This window comes from Hesperophylax consimilis, chromosome 28, assembly GCF_061612785.1.
Source record: "Hesperophylax consimilis isolate HC1 chromosome 28, BYU_Hcon_1.0, whole genome shotgun sequence".
Lineage (NCBI taxonomy): Eukaryota > Metazoa > Arthropoda > Insecta > Trichoptera > Limnephilidae > Hesperophylax > Hesperophylax consimilis.
In genome coordinates, this window is record NC_142863.1 from 16,216,085 (window position 1) to 16,231,028 (window position 14,944).

Here is a 14,944-nt window from a genome sequence, read left to right on the forward strand (position 1 = left end):
CGAAATTAGTATGATTGGTAACAATTTTTTTCAAAGAAATTCATTAATAAAATTAGCCAAAATTAAAAACTTTCTCAATTGAAGAAACCCTAGATCTTGTTGGAGGTGATTGGACAAACAAAACAAGCCACCATTTAGAACTATACATATAAATATACTAGTGCGAGACATGTGAAAAATCACGGGATATTATAATTCCAATCTTGAAAAAGATGATTAATATAATTTTTTCTTGAAATATAGGTACTTTATAGCTTGTCTGAATTCGTTCAAACAAACTGTTACAATTTTCAAAATGATATTTACATTCAAAGCAAATCCGAGCTTTAGAGTTCATTGGACCGGAGTTACAACAGAAGACAACTGAAATTAGTATTTTAATCATATAAAAAAATTAAAACAGGAGAACGCAACCAGGACAAAGTTAAAAAAATAAGGATGATTATTTATTTATTATAAAACAAAACATATCAAATTATTCTACGACTTTACGGAAGTGAATATGGATAAATTATTGATTGTTTCATCTACTAAAACAAACTATATAATTACATAACAGAAATTAATAATAAAATCTTTTATTTTCATTTCACAGAACTTGAACAATTCATCAAATTTCAAAGATAATATTAAAATTCTGTTATTAAATTACGTTGGGGGCCAGTTGTTTCATAGCACTTGAATATTAACTTTTAAATTTAATGAATTGAGTTCTTTAAACAACTGGTCTTAACCACAATTTCAATTTCTTAGAACCTTTCGGCTTTTGAATTTCTATAGAAAACTTGGTACTTTGGGATTTTTTCGGCAGGACGTTACGCTCTAAGATTAGGGAGTTGCCGCTAGGGAACCTGACAATTTGGAAAACTTTTTCAATGGTGTAGGGGTCAAAGCGGCTAACACGCCGTTGAGGATATCAAACCCGAGGGCAATTTAATGTTGGTCGAGTCGGCTAACTTCCCTTAAGGCGATGCACTACGTCGTGTAATATTTTAAATTGAGCCGCTATCAATAACAACCCTTAGGTAGATTGCGATAAGGTTTAAATTCCCGCTTAACACCATCCGCCTGTTTTGATTTATGCATGAAAAAAACATGGCCAAAAAGTGCCTTTTATTTTATTTTGTGGATGTTCAGGCACAAATATTTAATTTTTTTCCGATCATTTTATAAATAACTTAATTTGCCACATTATACAATAAAATCATAACCGAAAATAGGTTCGTAAGTAGGAGATTTTGAACTTTAAAGCAGTTTTCATAGGCCTATACATTATTTTTTCCTTATAAAAAGGCTTATAAAAAGACTTATATAAAAAATAGTCTATTATTTCAAAGGCCAAGATGTATTCTACTCGCAGTATTTAATTAAAGCATCTGAAACATTTCTAGGCGACCAAATTTTCAAACCAAAAACACATGATTTTGCATTACTACGTATGGCATCGCCTTAAATGTTTCTTTGGGAGGTCTTACAGGTGTTTAGGCCAGTTTGTCATCACCTTTATAGGAATGGGCCCAATGAACTTGGCAACTGTTCACCATGGCACGTGATGACTCCTGGACTAACTGGTACTTCGGCCGGGTTGTCATCACTCATAGGGGAAAGGACCAAATGAAATTAACACACCTTTGAGATCAAACCCGAAGGCAAATGAATGGTGGTCGAGTCAGCTAACTTCCCCTAAATGTTTCTTTAGGAGGTCTTACAGGAATCTGGGGGAGGCCAGAAATCATCTCCGTGCTGGTGTTTTGGGTGGTGAAAAATTCATAGTGTCCTCAGGAAAAGGTTTTACCCGATGAGTGTTTCACTTAAACCACGAAGCGGGGATGATGAAAGTACTTAGCTAGTACCTAATCTCAACACCCTGAGCTGGTACTCCGCAGAGGACAGGCAAGGCTTGTGCTGCTCCAGGTACAGATTCTGTTCTTGTTCTGGAGCTTGAGCAAGTCATCCTCTTCGGCAAACCGGCCATCGCAAGATAGGACCTTCATGTTTAATAATATTTGTATTGCGCCGTTTTTGTGCAAAATCACCTCAAGGGCGCTGTCAAAAGGTTTCCATCTTTTTGCGGTATGTATTTGAATTGAATAGTGAGAAGGAAAGATTATCCTGAACGATGAACACTACATACTGCAACTAATGACAGGTTATTTTCGATAGTAATTATTCAAGATCGCTGGCTACGCTTTTTTAAACCTTTTGATTCACCTTAATTACTATAAAACGAAAGTACCTATCTGCATTGGGAAATTTTAAATTTCAGCATTCTAATTTTTGATTACGTAAAATGAACATTCGAAATGCATAAATAAACCACTAACATGGGATGACAGTCAAAATAATTTATGTTGATGACTTTTTCCTATGTTGGTATTCCTAATACTATAGGAGTGGCCAGAAGAGTTATTAAAGCCCAGCTACACTATTCGCGAAGTTGATCGAAGTTGACCGAATACGATAGTGTGGGCACGAACTTCACTTCGCTTCGGGCAACTTCGCTTCGCTTCGCCCGACTTCCGATTGTTGTCGGTAAATGCGCCCGAGTCAAAGGACTCGAAGTTGCACGAGTGTGTGGGCACGCACTTCGAACTTCGGCTAACTTCGTCGAGGACTTCGTCGAAGCGTCGAAGCGAGTAGTGTAGCTGACACTTTACCATTTACTCTATGCAAATTAGGTAGGTACTATTTTGGAGGAGATTGGAAATTAAATAAAGGTATTTAGGCATGTTTTTAAACAAAACAATATTTTTTAAGAAGGTTAGGTTAGTATAGACTAGGTTAGGTTGGGTTTGGTCATATATGTTAGACCAGGTTATGTTATTTTTTTTACATACACAAATTTTAAAAAAAAACTTACCTTTGCCCTAATTTTATTTCCAGTGTTCCGCCAAAATAGTGTCTACCTAAAATGCATGAATACTCTCCAGCAGAGGTAAGAAATATCCCCAGAATTGCTGAAAATTCCCTAGATTTTAGGCAGTAGCGATTGTTGTTGAAAAAAATCAGGTAGGAGGTGCGCAAAACGTTTCTCAGTTTTTCAAAAAGTTACCTTCTCTTTATTTATTAACTTTCAAAAATACAGTTTTTTACTATTAAGTCCCGTTAAACTGATTGATATCAACGGGTTCTTTTAACAATTACTTTTTAAATACATATGCAATTTTAAAAAGTACATAAAAAATACACATAATTACATTAGTACAAAAAAAATCTTTCACATACCTAACCATTTTTTTAACATACATTTCCTTCTGTGAGTCAATTCACAGCTTTTACTCCGCGCTTAAGAAACAGCAACAAAAGGTTTCCAATTTGGTTCAGCAGTGCTTTGATCCACCAACTCAGAGAAAAAGAAAAGTTTAGAAAAAAGTGGAAAAAATACAAAAATCAATGTGACTATGACAGTTTTTCCATCTTGAGGGCTAGAGTAAAATTATCCATACGTTCCTGCCTTAAAGCCTATGTAGATTCCATAGAAAATTCTCTCCCTAACAGTATCAAAAATCTGTCAACCCTCATTAAATCGAAAAGAGTTTCTAATTCTCTCCCAAAAATCATGCATCTCCACGACAAATCAGCAACAAATGGCAAAGAAACATGCGAACTCTTTTCTACTTACTTCTCTTCTGTATTTAGCTCACCATCTAATTCTAAAAGTGACTCTAAACATTCTTTCCCACTCTATAATTATCCACTATCTCATATCAAAATAACCCTAGACGAGGTCAAGGTGAAGTTGAACACTCTCGATATCAATAAAGGTTCCGGTCCAGATGGTATTCCTCCACTATTCATTCGAAATTGTGCAGATCAACTTGCAGCACCTTTACACAAATTATTTGTCAAAAGTCTGAACGAAGGGGTATTTCCAGATCTGCGGAAAGTTGCCCACGTCATTCCGATCCATAAGTCTGGCAGTAAAAACGATGTAAAGAACTACCGTCCTATCAGCCTTTTATCTTGTTTTGGCAAAATATTTGAGTCCATTGTATATAAAGAAATATTTAATCATGTAACACACATACTTAGCCCTTTTCAACATGGCTTTGTAGCTAAACGATCCACAAACACTAATTTAATCGAGTATATGGAATTTCTGTGTAAATCAATGAATAAAAAAACACAAGTAGATGCCGTATACACCGATTTCAGTAAGGCTTTCGACAAAGTTAGTCACCCTATCTTAATGAATAAACTGGATAAAATCGGCATACACGGAAATCTGCTTCGTTGGTTAGAATCATATTTATCAAATAGAAGTCAATTGGTTACTGTTAACGGTTTTAACTCTTCCCCAATTTTAGTCACGTCGGGCGTTCCACAAGGATCACACCTTGGACCCTTGCTTTTCTTAATCTTCATCAACGACCTTACATGTAAACTCCACTGTAATTTTTCTCTATACGCTGACGACCTCAAGATATATAAAGCAATTAAATCTATGGAAGATTGTGAACTCTTACAACAAGACCTTAACACATTATCTGCCTGGTGTATTGACAATGAAATGGAATTGAATATAGCTAAGTGCAAAGTTATAAATTTCACCAAGAACACCAACAAAACTCTATACTCATATAGCATATGTGGTCACAATCTGGAAACAGTTGAATCGATCAAAGATTTAGGAATTATATTCGACAACAAACTAACGTTCAACCAACACATAGAATACATTGTAAATAAATCAAATAAAGTACTAGGTTTTATTGTAAGATCAACTAAACTGTTCAAGAACTCTAATAGCCTAATAATTCTATTCAATTCGTTAATCCGCAGTGTTCTTGAGTACGGGTCAACAGTCTGGAATCCACATTACATTACACAAGTATCCAGACTTGAATCTGTCCAAAGAAATTTTACACGGATTTTGTCTTATCGATCAGGTGTCTACCATCTTCTAAATGGGTATGAACAAAGACTTACATATTACAAATTAGAGAGTTTAGTTAAAAGACGAAATATAAATGACCTCTTAATGCTTTACAAAATTGTGAATAATCGTGTTAATAGTAACTTAGTCAATCAAATCAATTTTTACGCCAGGCCCAAATATACTAGAAATATGAACATATTTTGGACCGAAATTTTTGCCAATAACACTGGATATTTTAATCCTATGTCTAGAATGTCTCGATCATACAATGATCTTGCTAAAATACACACTGTCATAGATATTTTTGCAAATAATATAACGTGTTTCAAGAAATATCTCCACGATTTCTGTACTTAAAAAAAAGAAAAATAAATAAATAAAAAAAATGTTTGGTGGTTTAGAATTTTTTTTTAATATGTACTCTTTAAATTTTTCTACTTATTATGTGCTTAAATCTTTGTAATTAAGTTTTAAGTTTTGTATTTAAATACTGTCATTATTTTACATGTTTGCTTATGTGAATGTGCAAATGTGATTGCTGCAGACACATTAGTCTAGGGATATTTATAATTGTACTTTTTTATTTTGTAATCCATTATTAATGTTTTTATAAATATCCTGTTTGTGTCTCGAATAAATAAATAAATAAATAAATGTTGTAAATTATTGGAACGAGGTATTCTAGAGTTCTTTGACCGTATTTATTCAGGTATCTGGGAACTACAAGTCCATCGTTTGCAATTAGTCTTTTATTATGAACATGTGTCACTATTTTATTATGTTCAGATTGAGATGTATGCTGACTCGCAATTTTAAGCCACAATATAGCACGAACAGATAATAAATTTACAGAATTGTATAGTAATGACTTTTGTACGTCATGTCTTTGTTCGTATTTAGTTTGGTTTAATAATAATTTTACCAAAAAATATTGTACATTTTGGACTGAAAGAAGATTTGTTTTTGTTGAATGTCCCCATGAAGTTATTCCATATCTTATTAGGGAGTCCGCCAATGACAGGTATACTATTTTAAGGGTATTTGTGAAACAAAAAACTTCAATCTATAAAAGTTGCTCACTATAGCTCTAAGCCGTTTGCAGACTTTATATATATGTATATCCCATTTAAAATTACAATTAATTGTTAAGCCTAGATATACGTATTTTGAAACAAGTTCAATATTTTTACACGAGCATGGTTGTATTACAAAGTTATGGATGCAATTGAAATCATGAGAAATAATTTTAGCAGTTATGGTGATGTTATTGTGTTATTAAAAAAAATGTTACCGGACAGCAAAGTGCCCATAACATTTTTTACTCCAAATGTGCTAAGGAATAGCTGGTTAAAGTTTGTCGGGTACGTGCCGATACACCCTGTATACAAGGTAGGGCCTAGTATGGACCCTTGTGGTACGCCTGCGAAAACAATATTTTTTTTGCTAAAATGATCAAAAATGTGTACACAAATCTTTCTATTTTGAAAGTAGTTAATAAATAATTTATGTAGGTTTCCGGTAATTCCAATTGTTTCTAGAGTTTCAAGTAATTTACTATGATCGATCGTATCAAAAGCATTATTTGAATTGTCAATAAATAATACGAGTACATGTTTTCTTTTGTTAAGATCATTATTAATTTTATTTGAAAATTCTTGAAGTAGTAGATCTGTGCTTTTTTTTTGGAAACCGTATTGATGGGTATCAATGATAGAACATTTACTCCAATAATTTCTAAATGCTGTTGTCTAATTGAATTGTGTTTCCTCTGTTTTGTTTTTTGTTTTAAAAAATATTAAAATTCACACAGCTTCAGACCACCGCGGATGTTTGCTGGGAACGTGAGTGTTTTTTTTATGCTAAGACCTTAGACGGCTGGTTTAGAGTTCATGTTTAATTGATCAGGTGTTAAAATAATATTCTTTTATTGAAGCCCACAGGTGACACAATGCCATGCCGACGGTAAGCTGCAGACAGGTGTATAATGGGCTCATCGTACAATATGGCGAATTCAATATACGGGCGGCAGATAAATATTACGTGAATTGGATCAAATTGTAAATTTTTATAATTGCCATTAATTCAGGGCCAGTTAAATAGTACCTACTTGCGAATTAAGGCCCTGTAGTAAGTGTTCAAAGATAGTTTGAAAGGGAGATATGTAAATACGAATGTTAGAGGGAGTGCGACAATATTAAAAAATGATAACAATTAAGCGAAATTTGTGAAAATATTTAATAAAACACGACTCGTTTAGAATAGAGCAAAAATCTCTCGACAAATGCTTTAGTTGCATTTAAAGATACACTGTAAAAATTTTCATACCTATAACATATTAAACAACAGAACAAAACGAATTTTTAATAAATTTCGTAACTTATTGTACGATTTTTTTTCTATCGGGGAATTTCATATAATTAACGTTTCAACATAACAAATGTATAGATATTATCTTCAATTATAACATTTAATTTTTTAGGAACTTGAAAAGTTGAGTTAACGAGAAACTCGTCCTAAACTTTAGAAATCGGTAGAAATTGGTTATGCGGGGGCTTAACTATATAAAAAGTATTTTTAAAAGCTCAATAAATCTCCATTTAAACCTTCAGTACTTTCAACAGGCTTGGAATAAACTCCTTCCGGAAGTAAGTAAGATCCATAACAAGTCCAAAAGAATTCAGGTCTAAACTAAAAACTTACCTTTTTAAGCTTTTTATACCCTTAAAGTAAATATACCATTCCTGAGAGTAGCATTCTTGTATTGCCTATAATACATGATACATCCTAATCACACTTTTCTTATTGGATTTACTTTGTTCGACGTCTGTCTTATACCGAGGGACGAATCACATTTAGGAAAGTGAATTCTGATCAAAACCTTGTTCTGTGGTACCGCCCAGCATAATATTTGCTTTTCCTTTCCTAAACACGCTAATTAAATAATAAATATATATTATTAAAATAAATACCTGAAAGTTCAATTATGTCTAAAACCTGTACATGAAATTTCGCGAATAAACAATTATATACTGTTAATCAAGTGTTAATCTCAAGTGACCTCTACCAGGTAGGTATAGTGCTGTATATTATCTCCTTATATAGTTAGTAATAACATAAATCATCGTAAAAATGTATTATATATTTGTACAGCGCCTTTGAGGTAATTTTGGACAAAAACGGCGCTATCCAAATCATTCTTATATCATTATTATTATTATTAACACTTTTGTTCAGTTTGCAATATTTTCTGTGTATTTGAAATGCGCTATATACATCTTATTCTTTAATTTTCCGTAAAAACAAATACTATTTTTGAAACTAGATAAAATTATCATTCCGGTGTACGCATTTAAAATAAACATTACAAAAAATGACAGAACTCGATATTTTGAAAATACATTAGTTTTGTTTGGGGTAAGAAAACTATAACTTCACTTTTTTCTCGTTCTAAAAACAAGAAACAAGAAATAATTTTTAAAGTTAAAGTGATTGTTACGATAGCGGCGCGAAATATGAAATATATCCATTTTGGCTATTTTTTTAATGGCATCCAGTGTAAATATTTGAGGCAAACTGGAAAGAGTTATTATTACTCTTTCTAACGTCAAAAATGACGTATTTCCGCATGATAGAAAAAAAGATGAAAACTATTATAAAATATGGACGCATGGTCAGATATGACTCTAAAACGCTGGAGTGTTTTTAACAACGATTAAAACCGCGAGGGACTCAAACGCCCTGTGATTGGCCGGCGGGTTCGGATGCTTATATTCGCACACTGCGGATTACTGCACAAGAATTCACGTTTTTTGCAAATCTTCCCAAATATTTAAATTGGGTTTTTGTTTTCACAACAACCCGAGTGAGATTGACCTTAATGTTAACCGACAAAACCGTGGTACATAATTGAATCCTATAATTTCTATACCCGCTATATCCGATTTTTTGACAAAATGATCTGAGTATGACATCTTGTTCACATTTTTGCGAGCAACAAGAGGAGCCTAAAATTGAGTTTCAAAACCCTCCTTATCACGACCAAAAACCATGTTAAAACTGCGAGTGAGAAACCAAATCCGCTATATCATACAGAAAGTTACTATCAAAATCCGCTATATCGGATTCAACGAATCACAAGCAGTTATTTTGCCAAAATACAATATGGCCGCCGCTCTGACGCCACGCTCGTGTGTCAAAATGATCTACTCGTGAGTTTCTAAGCCCGCCATGTCGGCTCAGTTGACTTTCAAAATCACGAAGTGAGTATCAAAATCCGCTATATCCATTTTATTTATCGAAATTACTTAATTATTGCTAGACATATATAGAAAAATAAATGCTTTTCGAAATTTTATTACTCCAATTCATTATATAAAAAATTGTTATGCATTTACTTATGTACGCTAGAGATGTGACAGTTTTTTGCGGTTTTCTCCAAATCAATGAAAGTTGATATAGCGGGTATAGAAATTACACGACTCATATGACGTCACGAATACCCGATCAGATTTCGATCGTTTTGGCGGGCTTTGAAAATGCATGCCTTCAAAGTTATTTAAACTACGAAATCGAAATTTGTAATTTTTTTAATACCGGTATGTACGGCACGACTGATGTCGTAGACTTCGTGTAACGGTAAGTCTATCTCTTCTGACATCAGTGGAAAAATCGGTTTCAGTCTGATTGTAAAAAAGTCTAGAGTTATCAGGTTCTAAACAAATTTAACTCTGATTAAAAATAATATATATATTTTTTAAAATTTAAACTGTTTGTGTTGATTTTAAAAATAACATATTGTACCTGATTTAAATATTATGCTCCTGCGAGTAGATTTTAAGAGAAGTTTTTAGTTTTCAAACGCAAGTTTACTAAAAGGCATAATTTCCTCCTGGAAGACTTAGAAAATACTTAGTTGTAAACTGTTTTTGTAATAAATTGTAAAGCATAATTTAAATTTAAGGTTTTACTATGGTTTTTTACTCTTTTATTTTTAATATCAATAAACTACTTTTAGAAAGCAATGAATGTTCCTTTTACAGAAATTATCTTTGCCAAAAATTTATTTATCATAACATGAAAATCATTAAATTGAAAAATAATATAACTTTTATTTACTATTTAATTTTTTTCCAAATCCTTTTTTATCATTTGCACCATTTTAGATTTTTTCCGCCCTTTGGGTATATCAATAGAACAAGCTCAATTTTAAAACACAAAATTTTAGGCGGCACACTTTTTGCGTGCGCCTCGTGGTAAAATAAAAAAACCTATGTATTTCCAAATTAGAAACAATAAAAAGATACAATTTCCTCCCACGAGTAGGTAGGTACTTTGCATTGCAAATTTACTGCTGTAGTACGTTGTAAAATAAATAATAAATTAATTCTAAACGTCTGATAGGCATCTAGGTACCTACGTAATTTGTGTATTTACGTAATAGAGCTAAGTAGGTAGGTAGATACTGGATACCCAAGTTTTACTGTTATACATTCATTCAACCTAAACTACAAAACATTTTAAAATTCACCATTCTGATGGTTACCTATTGTAATTTTCCCAATTCTGATAAAGGACATAAGCTCGAATTTCACTCCCTGCAGATCAAAAGGGGAGGTGACACGTCATCACCACTTTTAGACTGTCGAGGGGTTGTTTCGGGTTTTGATAACGCTGCTATTTTGGAAAACGTTGGTAAGTTTTTATGTTTATGATATTGAAGAAACGTAGGTACGTTTTTATGTTCCTGATTGAATTCTACCGAAGACACGCAGCTAAATTTCTATGTTCCTGATGGATTTCTACCGAAGACACGTAGCTAAGTTTTTATGTTCCTGATGGATTTCTACCGAAGACACGTAGCTATGTTTTTATGTTCTTGATGGATTTCTACTAAAGACACGTATGTACGTTTCTATGTTCCTGGTGGATTTCTACCAAACATAGGTATGTAGCTAGGTTTCTATGTTCTTGATGGATATCTACCAAAGACACGTAGGTAAGTTTATATGTTCCCGATGTATTTCTACCGAAGACACGTAGGAAAGTTTATATGTTACCGATGTATTTCTACCGAAGACACGCAGGTAAGTTTCTAAGTTCCTGATCGATATCTATATTACCGAAGAAACCTGTGTAGTTTCTTTGTTCCTGATGGATTGTTACCGAAGACACGTGGGTAAGTTTCTATGTTCTTGGTGGATTTCTATTGATGACACGTATTTAAGTATCTAGGTTCTTAATAGTTTGCTACCGACGTCACGTAGGTAAGTATACATGTTCCTGATTTATTTCTACCGATGACACGTAGTTATGTTTCTATGTTCCTGATGGATCCGTAGGTAAGTTTATAGGTTCCTGGTGGACACGTAGGCACGTTTGTTGTTATTTATATGTTTCTATTTCTACCGAAAACACATAGGTAAGTTTCTATATTCTGGATGGATTTCTACTGAAGACACGTGGACAAGATCTTCACTGCTGGAAATGTCTACATGTTGGTTTTGTTGTCATTTATTACCTAATAAATACAATTATATTATTGTCATTTATTTTATACACGGTGTCCGGAAGCCCTTGGTACAAGCGGGAAGCTGGTGAATCTAGATGTACATCACATAGATGTACTTTAACTGCTACTAACCTAATATACAAAACCTACTTCACCTACTTCCGCCACGAGTGGAACCAAAGTGACCACGTTGAGACTCCAGAGTTTTTACTAAAGACAGCAATAACACTTTATCTGGAATTTGCTATAATATCTATAATACCTATAGTTCTTCTAGCGAGATGTTTACAAAACACTAGATACATACTACTAACCAATACATATACTGATTATAAACATTTTTTGTATTACTTATTATCTATGTAAACTGTAATCACCTGTAAAATATATGTACGATAATAAGAATATATATAAATAAAATGTAAATGTTCGTTCGTTCAAAATCTTAAATTTCCAAAACTTGTTCACCGATTGCTTTGAAATTTTGCATTCGAATACACGTGTGTTTTTTTAAACATATTTTATATATGTCACCTGTGAGAGGTAAAAAAATGATTTTTTTGAAAAACTGCGCCAACTGTTGGACAAGCATGCTTTTTAAAACAACTTTTTCTCTATCAACACAGGCAGACTGAACCACAGCAACGCGTGGTGGGGTAGAGCTAGTAAATAAATAAATAGAGAAGTAAAAAAATCTGAACTTTTTGATTTTCAACTAAAGATGAAACTTGTTGGCTTCGACGCATTTTAAAAAATGTGTGATATTAATTCCTGAGCGACCGGATTTTTAAAATTTAACCTAAAAAATTCTAAATTCCTTAAAGATATTTGTTTTTAACAGAAATACGAATAATTTGACGAGTTTTTAATAAATTAGCAATATTTTTCGTCAGTAAGCTTTCTCCAACATCGTTCATTGATAGGTATTAAAATGCAATCGCATCTACGCACACGCCCCGCCACTGTTTCTACCTACACACCAAACGTAGAACTTGATAGTTCGTACAGTTTGGATGTAGCTCGTAAACAGTCGGCATTCTTTCGAGCAAAATTTTTCATTTTTCCTTTGTTTCTATTATACAATTATTATTAATATTAATTATTATTTATAATTATTATTTTTCTATTATTTTGTTGTTGGGTGCAACCAGTGGGGAGAAGCTACAAGCCAAAAATGTTTATATTCTTGGTATACATTATATTGTAGGTAATAGGCATTAAAATCGCTTGACAAACGGAGTCTAGAAACGTTCGATTTCAAGCACAAAACTGGATTTTATTTATTTTGTGAATAATTTTATAAGAAAGCAAATAAATTAATTAATTGAAACTGTCACAGATAATCTTACCTATAATACTGTACTTTTCTTTTAAATTGTTTCCTTTACGCGTTCATACATTTCTATAGAAAAAATATTTTTTTTAGTAGTTAACATTTATATTGTTTTTACTGAGCAATTTATTTGTTTATATCTATTCTACTCAAGCGAAACGATAGGAAAACTTTCAATTTATTTAAAGCATATATTTTGGTATTCATAATGTACACCAATTCGTTATAAAGATTAATCAAAATAGTGATTTAGCATTAAGCTTCGCCTTAACAGGAGGGAGTCAACTCTGTTGGTAAGGGAGGATAATGAAAAAGAGGGGTATATAAAATTAATTAGAAAGTTTTTTTGTGACCTCTACATAAAACAAATGATTATTTACATAACATTGATAAAAGAGATGGTGGAAATATAATTGTTGTATTTTCCAGAAACGTAATCTATGATTGGGTACTATTCTCTGATTACTTGAGGTAAATGGGGGGAGGGGTGGTTGGACCCCCCTACCCTCTCCTTACATATGTCCTTGGGTGCGACCTTCTTCCAGAAGAGTATAAACAGCAGATTATGTTGACTATACTGAGTTTACACGTGATATGTGTAGCCGGAAAAACTTGTTTTATTTATTAATATTACTTTTATTTTTATCGCTGCAATTTTCAGTAATAAATTGAAGGATTATTTGATCGATCAGCAACACTAATAATTAACGTAATCTGCCAATGATTTATCGATTATTGGTAAATAAAAAGTTCAAAAGAATTTGATTGTATCCCGCAATAATTAGCAATAAATTTATCTTATCACCTTTTGCAATTCGCATTGTTTATAATAATTTATCTATGTTATTGTTGTTTGTTGGTAGGTACCTGCTAAAAATATAAATACCAAATAATAATTATCATCCACAGATAAACTGTGTGAAACTATGCAACGCAAAGAGAGAAAATACGGTGCCATCTAAACTTCATGTAGGTAAATATCTTATTGTAGGTACATAAACAACCAATTTAATAATATACTTGCTCAAACCTGAAATCTGGGTATCATTTGACGAGCTGGAGGAAAATCACGTGACCATATTTTTCCACCAGGAGGGTTCGAAAATGCGTGCATTGATCGCCGAAGAGCGCACATTGAAATAGTTCTTGCGCAGAAAATTAAAGTTAGCTAATGTAAGGCAAAGGTTTGAGCGCAGTTGTCGAACTTTTCTATGTAGAAATTCTTCCTGAAAATTTTCTACCGGAAGCCGGGATAAAAAATCCGCATGATTATGACATGACTTAACATACTCTACTTTATATGAAAATCCTACCGACTGCGCCAATTGTTATATCTCTGCCTTTAATTGCAGATTTCTGTGTTGGGAACTCTTTGATAAAGTAAAGGGTTCTTTACAATAGTTGCGTTTATTTACGTACAATAAGTCTGAATTTAGCTACACTGTTACCCGAGGGTTGATAATTCTCTGTTTCTAGAAGCTTGTTGTCTGGCAATAATATCCCACAGGCAATTGCTACACTCTAGCGACATCTGTCGGACTCTGGAGTAAGCTTTATGACTGGTGCCATCTATCGCTTTAAAACCCAACTTATTACCAAACATCACAGATCTGAATGTTCGTTTTTAAACGAACCACCTGGCGTAGTAATGCTAAAAATGAGTGATATAAAACATTTATAAAAATGTCTCTAATTAGGCAACAAAGTATTAAATTTTTTGGCAACGAGCCCGAATTATTGTTTACACGATTTGAGATTTGTAGTGAAGTTTTTACGCAGCTAGCCATTGTAAAAAAGACTAGTATTTCGTAAGCAGATTTTATTTTTGAGCAATGAGTAGTGATATTAGAATGCGAGTTGATGTGTGCTGTCGGATTCATTTAGTGAAAAATCACAGACGATCATGCCGCCTCCCACGCTCCGCCTAACTTGGTTTGTTCCCCTATCCCTGATTGCGTTGTCAATTTGAATGGCTATGGTAGCCATCTAATTATTTATTCATTCACGATTATTAAGAACCTAATCCTAATCCACTGAGTAGCAAGTGAACTTATTTGTGCTTTTGGGGGTGTAGGTACTGTACATACACGGTGTCAGGAAACACTGTGAGCTATGTTTCCCTTGTTCTATGTTTCCCGTGTGCTATGTTTTCCGTGTGCTATGTTTCTCGTGTGCTATGTGTCCCGTGTGCTATGTGTCCCGTGTGCTATGTTTCTCGTGTGCT